The sequence below is a fragment of the Triturus cristatus genome, chromosome 4_2, assembly GCF_964204655.1.
Source record: "Triturus cristatus chromosome 4_2, aTriCri1.1, whole genome shotgun sequence".
NCBI classification, from domain to species: Eukaryota; Metazoa; Chordata; class Amphibia; order Caudata; family Salamandridae; genus Triturus; species Triturus cristatus.
In genome coordinates, this window is record NC_140586.1 from 936,211,805 (window position 1) to 936,225,567 (window position 13,763).

Consider the following 13,763-nt stretch of genomic DNA (forward strand, 5'->3'; position numbering starts at 1 on the left):
AGTTTTGTCTGAAAAATTTGCACGTTCCCTAAAACAATTTTCCTTACAATAGTCCGAATTCAATGTTAGTGTTCGAGCTCCCCAATCTATTGTTGGATTATGCTCCGTGAGCCATGGTAGTCCCAATATTAATTGGAACTGAGGGGCGTCTATCGAACTGCTTCCTTTTTCTTGATTGCTCTTAAACCAATCTTCTCTGCAAACTTTAAATCGCAAAAGTTGCCCGTCGCTCCAGAATCAATCATCACAGTAACCTGTCTTAGAATCTCTTCTCTATATCGTAGAGTCACCATCAAAATCAAATGCGGAGCTGCGGATTGCAAAGTATTTGCCAACGTATGAGCTTCCGGGGCTGTTTTAGAGTCTGCACCCACCAGTCCAACTCTACTTACTGGTGGTGCAATGCGTTTTCCGCCAGTGTCTGCTTGGGTTTCTTGGGACAGTTCCGGACAAAGTGTCCTGTACCTCCACAATATAAGCATTGCCTGTTTGCTCTTCGTCTCTCCTTTTCTTCCTTGGAAAGGGGGCCTCTGATCGTTCCAATCTGCATGGGTTCTCCCCCACGATTTGAGTCTATTTCCTTGCTTCCTTCAGATCATACTCGATCAAATCTGGCTACATTGGACGAAAGTCTCTCTTCCTCTCTCCTCTTCTTTCACTTTGGCGGAAATCGATTTCCAAAACCAGATCTATTAATGCTGAAATCTCCGTGGGTCTGTTAGGCACTTGAGCTAAGGCATCCTTTAATTCGTCCTTTAACCCTCGATAAAACACAGCTGCTCGCTTGTTCTCTGGCCATTCGGTTTCTACAACCAGCTTATTGAACTGGGCCAAATATGCCACCAGATCACGACTGCCCTGCTTGATTTCCAACAACTCATTGTCTGTGGCTTGTGAAACTCTTTTCCTGTCGAAAATCCGAAGAAATTCTTTTTTAAATTCATCCAAATCATATAAAATTGGAGCGTTGCTGGTCACCAAGGGCATAGACCAAGACGCTGCGATCCCACTTAGGTATGACAGGACGAACGCCACTCGAGACTGCGCATCAGGGAAGAGTGCCGGGCGACACATGAAGTGCAAGGTACATTGTGTCAGAAACACTTGAGCCTTTTGGGGATCACCACCAAACCGCTCCGGGGGCGCTAAAGGAATCACAGTCGACAAGGAATGTATTACTTGTGTCGTGACCTTACACTGAAAGGCTGATGCGTCACTGGGATTCTCTTCTGAGTATGTTGAATATCTCAAACTAGGGCCTGACACTATATTACTCACTTTTAATGTTAAATCTGAGGTTTCTTTCTCAACTCTCTATTGTCCTCTCTGACTGAAATCAGTTCCCTTTGAATTCCTTCTAATATTTCTCCTAACTTTTTTAAGTCAAAACCTTCCGCCATTTTGCTCAGGTGTGAAAATAATACGTGGGCACTTCACTCTGTCAGATCTGTGATCTTCTCTACACACAGGAGCAAAACGTTGTACGTTCCCAATGCCTCCCTCGGTCTTCCCAGCGACCGCTTAGAATACGTGTCGCCAAAGAAACCCAAAGGGGGAAAGGGGATGGGACAGAGAAGAGACAATCACTCAGCGACTTTTCTTCCTTCAGCCTGGACGTCTTTTCTATCTTCAGTTTTTCTCCTGGCTGGACTGCTTGCCGCGCTAAAATAAATATTCACATAACTTAAATAATATCCTTACTCAAATACTACTCTTATACAAATGTGTTTGTCTTTCTATTCACCTACCCTGTCACTGAATGATCAATGCTTCTCTTCTAGTAACTTTTGTGTTTTATGTATTGCCTTCCTTCAGGTTCTGTAACTGAAAACATTACATGTGTTAGCTGGCTACTTGCATTAATGTAATTCTTTCTTTCTTGTCTAGTCAAATGTCTTCCTCACCAGCCTCGTTCTGAAGGATGTCTTAACTGGATGTCTTAAGGTAAGTTGAACTTCCTTACTTCTGCTCACAATATTTTAATGAGATGAGATAGGACCCCACACTGTCTAGCCCTTTTCCTTCACTGTATTCTCTTTAGTATATTTACATTCAGGTATTTACTTATATATATCTATATACAATTGAGCGCGTCAAATGTTGGTTGATTCTGATGCTGTCACCACGATCTACAAATGCGCTGTGCTGAAACTTCCTTTCATTGTTATTTCAACTACAGACTGCGGGTGATCTTGTACCCATCTGGGATGGCTATGGCGATGTCTGGCGAGGAGGCTTCGTTCATCCAGGTCTCGGTCAGGAAGGCGACGTCCGGTGATGTGGTGTCGAGGAGGTTCCAGAGTTCGATGGCGTGTTTGTGTCCGGAGCGGGTGTTGATCAGGATGTGTTAGACCTGGCACCTTGGCGTGAGTTTCCCTTCCACTTTTTTCTGATGTGCCTCATGTGTTTTGTTGGTGTTAGCTGCTCAGGGCACTGTGCCACTGCTAATCAGTGCCACGGTGCAAGTGCTCCCTTTTGAAAAGTGTATACATTGATTGGTGTCCATGTTTGGCTTATTTGGTTTACTATCAGCCCCTAGTAAAGTGCACCAGGAGTGCCAGGGCTTGTAAATTCAAATGCTGCTGGTGGGCTTGCAGCACTGGTTGTGCCACCCACAGAAGCGGCCTAGTAAAATGTGTCTAGGATCTGCCATTGCAGAACCTGTGTGCAGTCTGGTACTGTCATGCTGACTGCGCAAGTGCACCTACTTGCCAGTCCCTAAACCTTCCCTTAACTACATATTAGTCACCCCTCTGGTAGGCCCAAGGGCAGGGTGCATTGTAGGCATAAGGTAGGACATGCCCTGATGTGTGTGGCATGTCCTAATAGTGAATTACAGCCATTTTCGTTTTTCACTATTGAAGGCTACCTGCTCTCCATAGGCCAGAATGGGCCGCTGGAATTATTACACGCTATAATCCCAGCAGACTCAGAGTGCATGGTAGAAAGTCAAGTTTAGTATGCCTGAACTCAGAATAATAAAATACTTCTTTTAGTAAAGTTTATTTTAATATCCTGTGTTTGTAAATACTACTTTTAGAAAGTTAGTATTTACTTGCTTAGCCATTTCAGTCTGCCTCTGCTGTGTGTGTGTGCTGCCTAGTTTCAGTGAGGGGCAGGGCTGGGGAATTCCAGGAGACAGGCTGGCTGCCAGGTGGTGGGTAGAGAGATTACACCAGGATGGGTGGGAGGAGTACACCTTGACTCTGAATAGACCTGTGCTCTGCCACCACAATGCTAGCTCCGCCCCCTGTGGAGCGGCTGATGTCTCTGCCCTGTGCACTGAAAGGAAAGAGCAGAGACACCACAACAAAGTGCTCCAAAACCGGACTGAGCCAGGCACAGGCCCCCTGGCGACAAAGAACAAAAGAAACTGTGTATGAAAGAAGGAGCCCTGCTCCTAAGAAATGAGATCCGGTTTATACCAAGAAGAACCTCTGCCCGAAGAGAAGGACCTGGGAAAGCTGCATGGAGGAGTACTGTCTCTAAGCCTGAGAGACTGGCCTGTGGTGTGTGCCTTGCTGCTGAAGGAGAGGTGGAAAAGACTGAAAGACTTTGAATTCAACTTGTGCTTTTAAACAATCTCCAAGGGCTTGCTTGTGAACTTGCCCCCTGAACTGCGCCCCAGGAAAATTGGGCGCTACCCTCCCCTGGAAGAAGAGGAAGCTGCTGTGGGTGGATTTGCAACGCTGACCCCAGAGAACCTGTGTGCCCCCTCTCGCTGAGCAACGCGACTCCTGAATCGTTCGTGCCGCTGTGAGCACCGTAAAGGCCCTGCCTGGCATGAGCAAAGCAAACGACTGCCCCCTCGAGCCGGAGCTCACAACGTTAGGGAGAGACTGCCTGTGCCCAAGCGCCGAGCCTCTGCGACACCCTGGCCATAGAGACCACTGTGAGGACCGGCGGCGCACTGGTTCGCCGATTTGGACGAAGCCGACAGCGCGCCGCGCTGAGAAATCACCCCCGAGCTGCCCCTCCTGCTTCTGACCCCCGAGGTGTGCTGCGACGTCCGGAAGCGCCCCAGAAAGCATCGTCGTCCACTGCCCAAGCGGGACTGCAACGTGACGTGGGACGCCCCTCTACGGACTTCTGAGGCCGCAGCGAACTTCCTACAAAAGACTAAGGTACTGTGTGCCCCTGTACGACGCATACTTCCAACTGTATGGCGCGTACTTCCCACTGTGCGGCCCGGACTGGCTTCCCCGTACGCTGATCCCAGCGAGAAGCGTGAGTAATTGCAGGGGAGGCGGCCTTGAGGGTACGGAGCGTACAGACCCCTGTACGGCGCGTACTTTCACCTGGTCGGCCCGGATTGGCTTTCCCGTACGCTGATCCCAGCGGGAAGCGTGAGGAATCGCAGGGGAAGAGGCCCTGGGTGTACGAAGCGTACTGACATCTGTTCGGCATGTACCTTCGCCGGTACGGTCCGTACAGCGTACGCCGATTCACGCGGGAAGCGTGAGCAATGGCCGGAAGCGTCCCGAAGACTGTACGGCCCGTACGAAGAGTGGTACGACGCGTACCAACACCCGTACGAACCGTACGAAAGACGCTCCGAAGCGCACAGACCTCCAGAAAGTGCAGACTGTACTAATGATTGCCTTTTAAGAACTGTGGCCTCATGGAATATTGAGTACAAGTAACTGGAACCTCATTTTAAGTGAAGAACTGTATTTTTAAAGCCTGCTTGAAGAACTTTATATAAAGAACTTTATTATAAATACAACCTTGTGTCTCTGTGTGGTGGGTTGGTGGTTATTGTGGGACGCCTTGAATGCTTAACCTAATGCCCTCTGGAATCTAGCCTGACTGCTCGCGCCACGTTACCTAGAGGGTGAGCAGGGGTTATTTTTCTTAGAGTAATCCTTTGCCCTGACTTAGAGGAAAGGGCCCCTGCTTGTTGCAAGTGCATACCTGCGCCAACCAGAGACCCCGGATTCTAACAGGATGCATCTAAGCTGGTTGGCTTCCGTTGTGGTGGGTGTCTTGGCGCTTTCGTGGCAGGAGAAGCTGCAGTTCCAGCAGGTGAAGGGGCCGTGGGTGCGCCTCGGGGCGGCCTTGCAGCAGGTGTGAGTTCTTCCTGGGTTGAGAGCGATGAGGGTCTTGGCGTCGTAGCGGAGGCGGCGGTCTTTTGTGGCTGGTGCGGAGACCAGGGGTTCTGGCTCTGGGCGCGGTCCAGGCGCAGACGGGCTTGCCTTAGGCGCGCCAGTGGCGCGCCCGCTGTGCGCGGCCGCGCGCGAAGGCCGCCATATATGGGGAGGTGGGGAGGGAGGAGCAGCTGCGAGGCGGGAGGCGAGGGACGGGTGTGGCGAATGGGCGCGGGGAGGACGGGGCCGCAGGGGAGGCAGTGGCGGGGACAGAGGACGGGAGACCGGCGCGACCCGGCGAGGCACAGAGGAGCGAGAGGTGTACAAAATACAAAGGGGCACAGAGCAAAGCGGCGATCAGAATACAGAATAAAAACAAGCATTTGCAATGCAATAGGTCTCGCCTTTGTGAGAGTTTGAGCTATTGGCATTATAAATGACAGTGCCTTTCATTTATGTGTTTTGAAAACCTGTAAGCGGTGCATAAACACACACTTTGCTTACGAATAGCAAGGCTGGCAGTAAAAGAGGCGCAGTTACTGCCAGCCTTGCTTCTCGTAAGCAACGACTATAAGTACAAAGTGCGTGTTTACGCACCGCTTGCAGGTTTTCAAAACACATAAATAAAAGGCATTGTCATTTACAATGACAATAGCTCAAACTTTCGCAAAGGCGAGACCTATTGCATTGCAAATGCTTGTTATTAGGATACTTCAGTTGTATGTAATGTTTTCTAGGTTATATTTAAAGTGAAAAATGGTTATAACACTTTTTACATTATTACTTATAACTTTTAAACATGCTGCGCAACATTCACAATGCTCTGCAACACATATTAAAAACATTAACAAAGCCAATAGCTCTCTCTAAACACTTATAAGGCCCCAAAAGGGAGACCTATCGGCAATGCCAAGGCTTGCTTTATTTTGAGAGGGAGAGTACCGGCACTTCTCAAGACAGACGCAATACTTTTAATTGGAGAGTACCAGCACTTCTCAGAAACAAGTAGGTACTCAGGTACAGGTAAGTACCTGCACTGCAATTTTCCATTTCTAGCACTGCCCTTTACATCTTTTGAAGGCCGGATAAAAATTCTTCTGCTGCTAGTCCAGCTATTAACAACCTAAATTTAAATCTGTTTTCCCCCAGTTCTCTCTTTGTATGCAGAGCCCACACTGTTAAACTCATTGTATACATTTTATGGTAATTAATTCCCGCTAGTCAAACAAATGCAATGAATCTGTTTTAGACAACTCTTGTAACTTGTTTCTTGATGTGAATATACTTATCCTCTTTCCAGACGTCATGTGCAAAACACTTTAGGATCTCTTCAGGTAATAGCGTTATGCAAAAAAAAAAACCACGAAACCAAAATAACAAAAATAAATACATTAAATAAATACATATCAAAAACTACCTGAAATCTCTCCCTCCTGGCGCAATGCCTTCCTCTGCAATAAGCTGCATCTTATTGTAATTGGATTTATATAGCCTGGGCTTCGTGCCCACCTCTTATAAAAGTTCTAGGAAAGTGCCCCTCTTTTGTGCTCTGGGTTGTACGTCCCTCAACAACACCCACACACGCACACATTTTAAGGGCGTGCCCCTTATCACTGCAACTGATATCTCTTTCCCATTCAGCATAGTCCTCCCGCCCCCTCCCAACCCCAACCGCCCGGGTCTCCTGCCCACACAGGTACCAGTTACATACATGGCAACATTACCTCTCCAAGTTCTCCCATGTTTCAGCGCTGAGCACCTCCTATACCGCCTGATGCCCCCCACACACACTCGCATTCATTCAGTCAGTTTTCCCCTCTTTAGTTTTCTGACATCTCCGCCCCCTGCCCTCATTAACACATGCACACAAGTACAAGCAGTGTGCCCATCTCGTGATTTTTAGCAGCGTGGCCCTCTCAGATGTTCCTGGACTCCTTGACATCAAGGCCCACGGCCTTCACAAATTATGGCATTGGCAAGGTGCCATCATTTAAAAGGTATCTGACTCCCTTACACCTGGCCCAGAGTCCTCTTCTCACACATGAGTTCTGGAGGTGGTGGAGGGGGGGAAGTGCGGTGCCCCTTTTACTCATAATGCGCTCCTTGTACACTCCTCTTATCTCATAGTGCGCCCCTCTGTTATGCTAAACAGCTTCCGCCCCTCCTCCATGCCCACACACGGCTTGTGACAATGTATGTGCTCATTACATTTAAAGTTCTCAGGCCCCTCCACACATACACGTTCTACTTTTTGCAGTTTTATATAGCACGAACTCAACTCAAAGGCATTGGAGAACATCACATGGGCACCAGCTACAGTACACAAGGACACATTCATGTTTTGCAGGCACGGGGAGATGAAGTGATTTGCCTAGAATCACAGGATGAGTTTACACCGAGACGCGCATCGGCTCTCCAGCTCCAAAGTCGGCAACCCTGGCTGTGACGCCAGTTCTGGCAGTGTGCCCCTTACCACACACGAGTAATTAAAGTGTGCCACACAAACATACACATGCACAGTTACTGGCGAAAAGTTCTTCTTTTGCACCGCTGCACTCCCTGTCCCCATACCTCAACACACGCTCACACACTAGCCCTGTCAGCGTGTCCCAATTCTTTTCCCTCACTCCCTACCCACTTACACACACACACACACTTTGTGGCACTATAACCCTGCACTCCATGTGCGTCTTCAACCCTCCAGACACCTGTCCTGGCAGCGTCCCTCTTCAGTTCCCCTTCTGCCTCATTTTGCACTCTACACACGAGTTGTGACACTCTTCTCCAGCACGCACGCTGCTCTGTACTGCACTTCAGCAATTCATGCCCTCACTTCATACACACACACACACACACACACACACAGTCCCTCTTCTGCTCCACCGCTGCCTGCCCCACTCCACACGCACACACACACACACACACACACACACACAGTCCCTCTTCTGCTCCACCTCTGCCTGCCCCACTCCACACACACGCACACACAGTTCTGCCACTGTACTCTAGCCTTGCTGTCCCTTCCTTTATTCCCACACACACCGGTGGTGGCAGAGAGCCCCTCCCACACACAGACATCAGTACTGGAAGCTAGCCCCTCGCTCTCCCGCTCCCTACGCCGGTGGGCAGGCGCGCAGGCTGGGAGCTGCAGTGTTGTGTTTCACTGGCTGGGCTCGGCGGCTGCCCGCTTCCTGCCTGGCTGACACAGCGCTTCGCCACAGCAATGCTTCCAGACAGGAGCTAGGGCTGCTCTGCCTGCTTTGCAGTCTTCAGTCGCTGGAGCAGGCACTAAGTTGGGCCGCCTCGGGTCACTCAGACGCCACCGCCCCCCCGACTACAAAGTGCGTGCTCAAACCGAATTACACACGGGTGTAGGCGCTTCATTTTAAACGCTAGTGTGTTGTTTTTTAGTAAAAGAGTCACAGGACGGGCAGCGTGAGGCGAATACATCGTTCAATAATAATCAGTGCTGAAATGAACAGGATGCAACAAGGGGCAGGTACCCCTGAGTCGGAAACAAAGGATGCGCCGTTAGAGGAGGCAGCCTGGCTCTCTCACTCGCGGGGCACCGTGAGGGTGGGCATGTGAGGCGCTTAGGTAGGCAGCGAGCGGCGCCACTGATTCAAGCAGTACTGCGAGGGGGATTGCAATGCCAGTCAGACGGGAGTGAGTGCAGTGTGTGAAGGTGAGGTCGCGTGGAGGCGAGAGAGGAGACGTCCGAGCTAGGAGGGAGGTGAGAGGCCAGACAGGAGTGAGGGGTGCCTGCGATAGACGGAGGAGAGTGTGGCAAGTACCAGAGATTGCGAGATAGGTGGGAGAGCTTCGCATGTATAAGTGCGGGCGAGGTGGTGTGGACTGAAGTGAGGGGCAAGTCTGACCTAGTCATCTAGAAGCGGTGCGGTACAGACATCAGGAGGAGAGGGATGCCTGAACTGAGGAACATAGAAAACAAGGCAGAGCAAAAGGCAAGCGCGGTCCCGAAAGTGAACAAGCACACCACTGCCTTTCTCCGAGGTGAAGCAGAAATGCCTCGGAGAAAGGCAGCGGCATTTTCGGATTCGGGGGCGTGTTTTCGGATTCAGGGGCGTGTTTTTCTTTTTCTCTCCTCTTGCCATTGGCTGGAGGAGAGAAAAACACGCCCAGCGAAAAGTATCGAAAAAAACCGCCCCCGAATCCGAAAAGGACGGGGCCTGTTTTGCGAGACGAACCTCTTCTCCAATGGCTGGCCAGCATTTAAGAGGCCAGCCAATGGAGAAGAGGAGAGAAGAGGGGCGGGTTCAAGCCCCTCTTCTCCTAGTCATTAAATCTCGGAGCGAGACTGCGCAAGCGCAGCCCTCGAGCCGAGACCTAAATACAAGGGGCACAGAGCAGAGCGGCGAGCGGGGGGCAGGGGGCACAGACAGATGCAGGAACAAGGCAACAGGCAGCAAATGGAAACAATGAAAACGAACCTAAAGGCCACCACTGGCCACCAGGGATGAGGCGCAGGTGGAAGCCTGCGGGTGGAGGAGGGCCTTGAATTCACCGGTGGTGGCAGCAGCGAACAGCGGGGGTGCAGGCGGAGCTGCAGCAGGGGGGGGAGAGACCTACCAGAAGGTCAAGGGTCGCTCTCCTCACCACGCGGCGGCCGCCATATATGGGGAGGGAGGAAGGCGAGGGAGGGGTGAGGCGAATGGGCGCGGAGGGGGCGGGGCCGCAGGGGAGGCAGCGGCGGGGACGGAGGACGGGAGAGGTGTACAAAATACAAAGGGGCACAGAGCAAAGTGGCGATCAGAATACAGAATAAAAAATACAAGGGGCACGGAGCAGAGCGGCGAGCGGGGGGCACAGAGCAAAGCGACGATCAAAATACAGAATACAAGGGGTACAGAGCAGAGCGGGGGGCAGGGGCACAGACAGATGCAGGAACAAGGCAACAGGCAGCAAATGGAAACAATGAAAACGAACCTAAAGGCCACCACTGGCCACCAGGGATGAGGCGCAGGTGGAAGCCTGCGGGTGGAGGAGGGCCTCGAATTCACCGGCGGCGGCAGCAGCGAACAGCGACAGCAGGGGTGCAGGCGGGGCTGTAGCGGGAGGGGAGCGACCTACCCAGGCCCTTCCCCAGCCCACACCCTCAATGTGGAAGGCATTCAGCTCATTGAAGAGGGTTATAACCACCAGTCCAGTGTTGTCTTCCCCGGATTTCTCCCAACCCTTCATACTCCACACTGATGCATCGGACTATGGTATAGGGGCCGTTCTATCACAACTTTCCCCTGAGGGTGTAGACCATCCCATCCTCTACATTAGCAGAAAACTCTTTCCCCGAGAACTAAAATACCCTACTATCGAGAAGGAATGCCTGGCAATAAAATGGACTGTGGATAAATTGAGATATTATCTCGAGGGCCGTCCGTTCACCCTGTACACGGACCACGACCCCCTTCAGTGGATGAGTCGGTACATCGCTTTAAACCCAAGGATCCTTCGTTGGTTTCTCTCCCTTCAACCGTTCTCATTCACTGTGAAGCATCGAAAAGGTGCAGAGAATGGCAGTGCGGATTACCTCTCCAGATTCCCTCTCCCCAATCGGGAGAATCCAGGGGGGGTAGTATGTAACAAGGGGGGTCAGAGCGAGAGCAGGGCGGACTCACTTGATGGCTGGGGTTATGTGACCAACTCCATTTCACCTCTCTTTTCTCAGCAGCAGGATGACTGGACTGACCCGGATATAAAGCCACTCTACGAAGAGGATGGAAAAGGACAATATTTATTTAACTGGGGAGACTTCTCCCTAAACCACGCCCCAGGTGATGACGAAGAGGGGGCTTGGCCTTCAAATCCAGGAAGAAGGCAGATAGCGTTGTGTCTGAACACCGGAGGAGTCGGAGCAGCCGGGAGCATAGAGAGCAGTCCGAAGCAGAAGGAAACCGGAGGAGAGTTATTGGCGGAGCGCTCACAGAATCCCCAGGAGCCAGGAGGCCAAAGTTCCCGTGTGTCGCCCAGCCACGCTCTCGGAGGAGCATGGCTCTCGCAGGTACGTGAGCGTATTACGGGCTGGGTGGGTAAAAGGAGAAGACCTCATACTTAGTTGTCGGGTCCCTGGTTTCCCAGTATCCCTACCCTGAGCACAAGTCCTCACTTAATTAGTAGTGACGTGCACCGTGTGACTCCTCACTTCCCCTTCCTCATCACGTATCAGTTATTGTGCACCACACTCATACAGAGCTCCTTTATTCTTTTCTTTACACGCTGTACCACCGCGCATCCAAAATACCTGACGGCATCGCGCTGGAGTGGAAACGGAGGGGGCAGACCTCGCAGAGGGACCGTGTCTCACCAGAAAAGGCCACAGAACCGCCTCAACCATACTACAGACTGTTAACTTACCGGAAGCGTGTATTAAGACCAATAAATCCTTCTCTAAACCCATCTAGTCTCCCTGCTTATTCTCCTACCCCGCAACACTTCCATAACCCCACTGGCCAATGTCATCCATGCCTACTACATCACCATCTTCTTCTACACCGACGACATGCAACTAATACTGCCCCTCTATGAATAAAACCCACAACACAAGGAACACCTTTACTGCCTGCATGACATGGATGAAATCCAACTGTCTCAAACTCAACACTGAGAAGACAGATGTGTTGATCTTTGGAAACAACACCTGCCCATGGGACTCTACCAGATGGCCAGCCACTCTAAGACCTACTCCCACCCCCAGCTTGCACACAAGTGACCTAGGGATCATTATCAACAAAAGCCTGGACATGTTTGCCCAGGCCAACGTCGTCACTGCTTTCACACCCTGAAAATGCTGAAGAAAATCTTCAAATGGCTCCCAAGCAACACCAGAAGCCGTTCATCCAAGCACTCATCACCAGTAGTCTGGACAACGGGAACTCTCTCTATGCAGAAATCATCAAAGTGCTCACCAGAAGGCTGCAAACCACCCAGAACGCAGCCACCAGACTCATCCTCAACCTCTCACTCAGAACACATATCCCACCACACCTGAGGGGACTCCACTGGCTCCAAATACATAAGCACCCACAGTTCAAAGTAATCACCCACACATTCAAGGCACTTCACAAAAAGGCCCTGCTTACATTAACAACCGCAACTACTTCTGTCAACACCCTAGGCACCCCCGCTCAGCCATTCTCATACTCGGACACATCACAGACATACACAGAAACAGATCCGGAGGCCACACCTTCTCATACATCGCTCCTAAAGCATGGAACAACTTCCCTCAACACATCAGAGCCTCCTCCTCGCTTCTTGAGTTAAGCAAGAACCAGAAGACCTGGCTCTTCAAATGACTCCACCCTCGAGGTTAGACTTCCTCACCTGCACAGCTCCAGGACACCTTCCCAGGTGATAGTGTGCTCTACAAACATAACATTATCCATATCCTACTTGTTTTCCTCCGTTGTGGAAAAAATCAGTGCCAGGTGCACAGATTAAGTCTGCAGTGAAGTAAAACGTAGTGCAGTGTAGAGGTTACTGCATACAGCAAGAGTACAACACAGTGCAATGGTCACAGGCTCCTTCATTTATTTAAAACCACTCAGAGTGCCACTCAGAGTGCCAGTAATAGTGGAACAGTGTGTGAAAGTGTCCACAGAAAGTAAATGCCCCTCGCAGTGTGAGCAAACATCAGCGCAGAGCGCACAGATTTCTTAAACGCTAAACAACCTCTTACTGTGAGTGATAATCAGTGCACCGTATAGGTCTGTAAATACACCTTATAGGGGTGTGGAATTATTTAAAAAATCTGCTTGTTTTAAGGGCAGATTGATACCGCATACACACACACACACACACACACACAATCCCTGCAGCAGGCACACAACCTCTGTAGCGGATAGTGCCATAAGCCAACCTATGGCACAGGAAACTATTGCAATGACAGAAGCTTTTGCCTAGTATGAGAGATGGAGACAGGACAAAGGGAGAAAAGGGGCGCGGGGCAGCATGGGTAGTCTTGATGTCAACTGCCTGGGGGACATGCTTCGTACATATGGGCAGGGGTGGCCGAGTCAACAAATTAACAGCGAGAGCAGAGCACAGGGTGTGTACAGATTCCTCACAGTGCAATAAGATCCAGAGCAGCATGCACAGATACCTCACAGTGCAGTAAACGGCAGTGCAGTGGCACAGACTTCTCACAGTACAGTAAGATGCAGTGGAATGCAGATTTATCATAGTGCAGTAGACAGCAATCCAGTGTGCGCAGACTCCTCACAGCGCAGTAAGATGCAGTAATGCAGATGAAGGTAATCAAGCGCCCTTCCACTGCAGCAGGCTGGATACACTAGGAGAGGCCGAAAGTAATGTCAGCGTCTGCTGCTGCTGCTGTCTCTGCCGCCGCTGACCCGGAAAAGGAAACCCTTTTCCCTTTCACACAATGTGATTTCATCAACAGGCGAGGAGCGCCCTCTGGCGGCCGATGACGGAACCCCCGGCTTCAGGCTCCAGCAGTGCATATATTTTACAAAAACAAGCCTTTATACCTGTAAAGACCTGGGTTTTTAGATGTCTCAGACGTGAATGCTTTTAAGGGTCAGACAGTTCAAGTACAGGGCCTCACACTTGGTTGCTGCTGTAGAAAAGTATTTATAGCTTTACTTAAGATGAGAATCTTCCAAACACTGATGTAAAGACCGTAAGAGTATTTACAGA

At 50.6% G+C, this 13,763-nt stretch overlaps 1 pseudogene across 1 annotated transcript in view; it reads right to left on the reverse strand.

Moving 5' to 3' along the window:
- LOC146838966 (uncharacterized) overlaps positions 1-13,416 on the reverse strand; it is a 59,369-nt pseudogene extending 45,953 nt beyond the window's left edge. Inside the window, exon 1 of the transcript XR_014960751.1 lies at positions 13,207-13,416. The product of XR_014960751.1 is annotated as an uncharacterized LOC146838966 (transcript). The remainder of the gene's footprint in view (positions 1-13,206) is intronic.
- Positions 13,417-13,763: the final 347 nt, after the last annotated feature.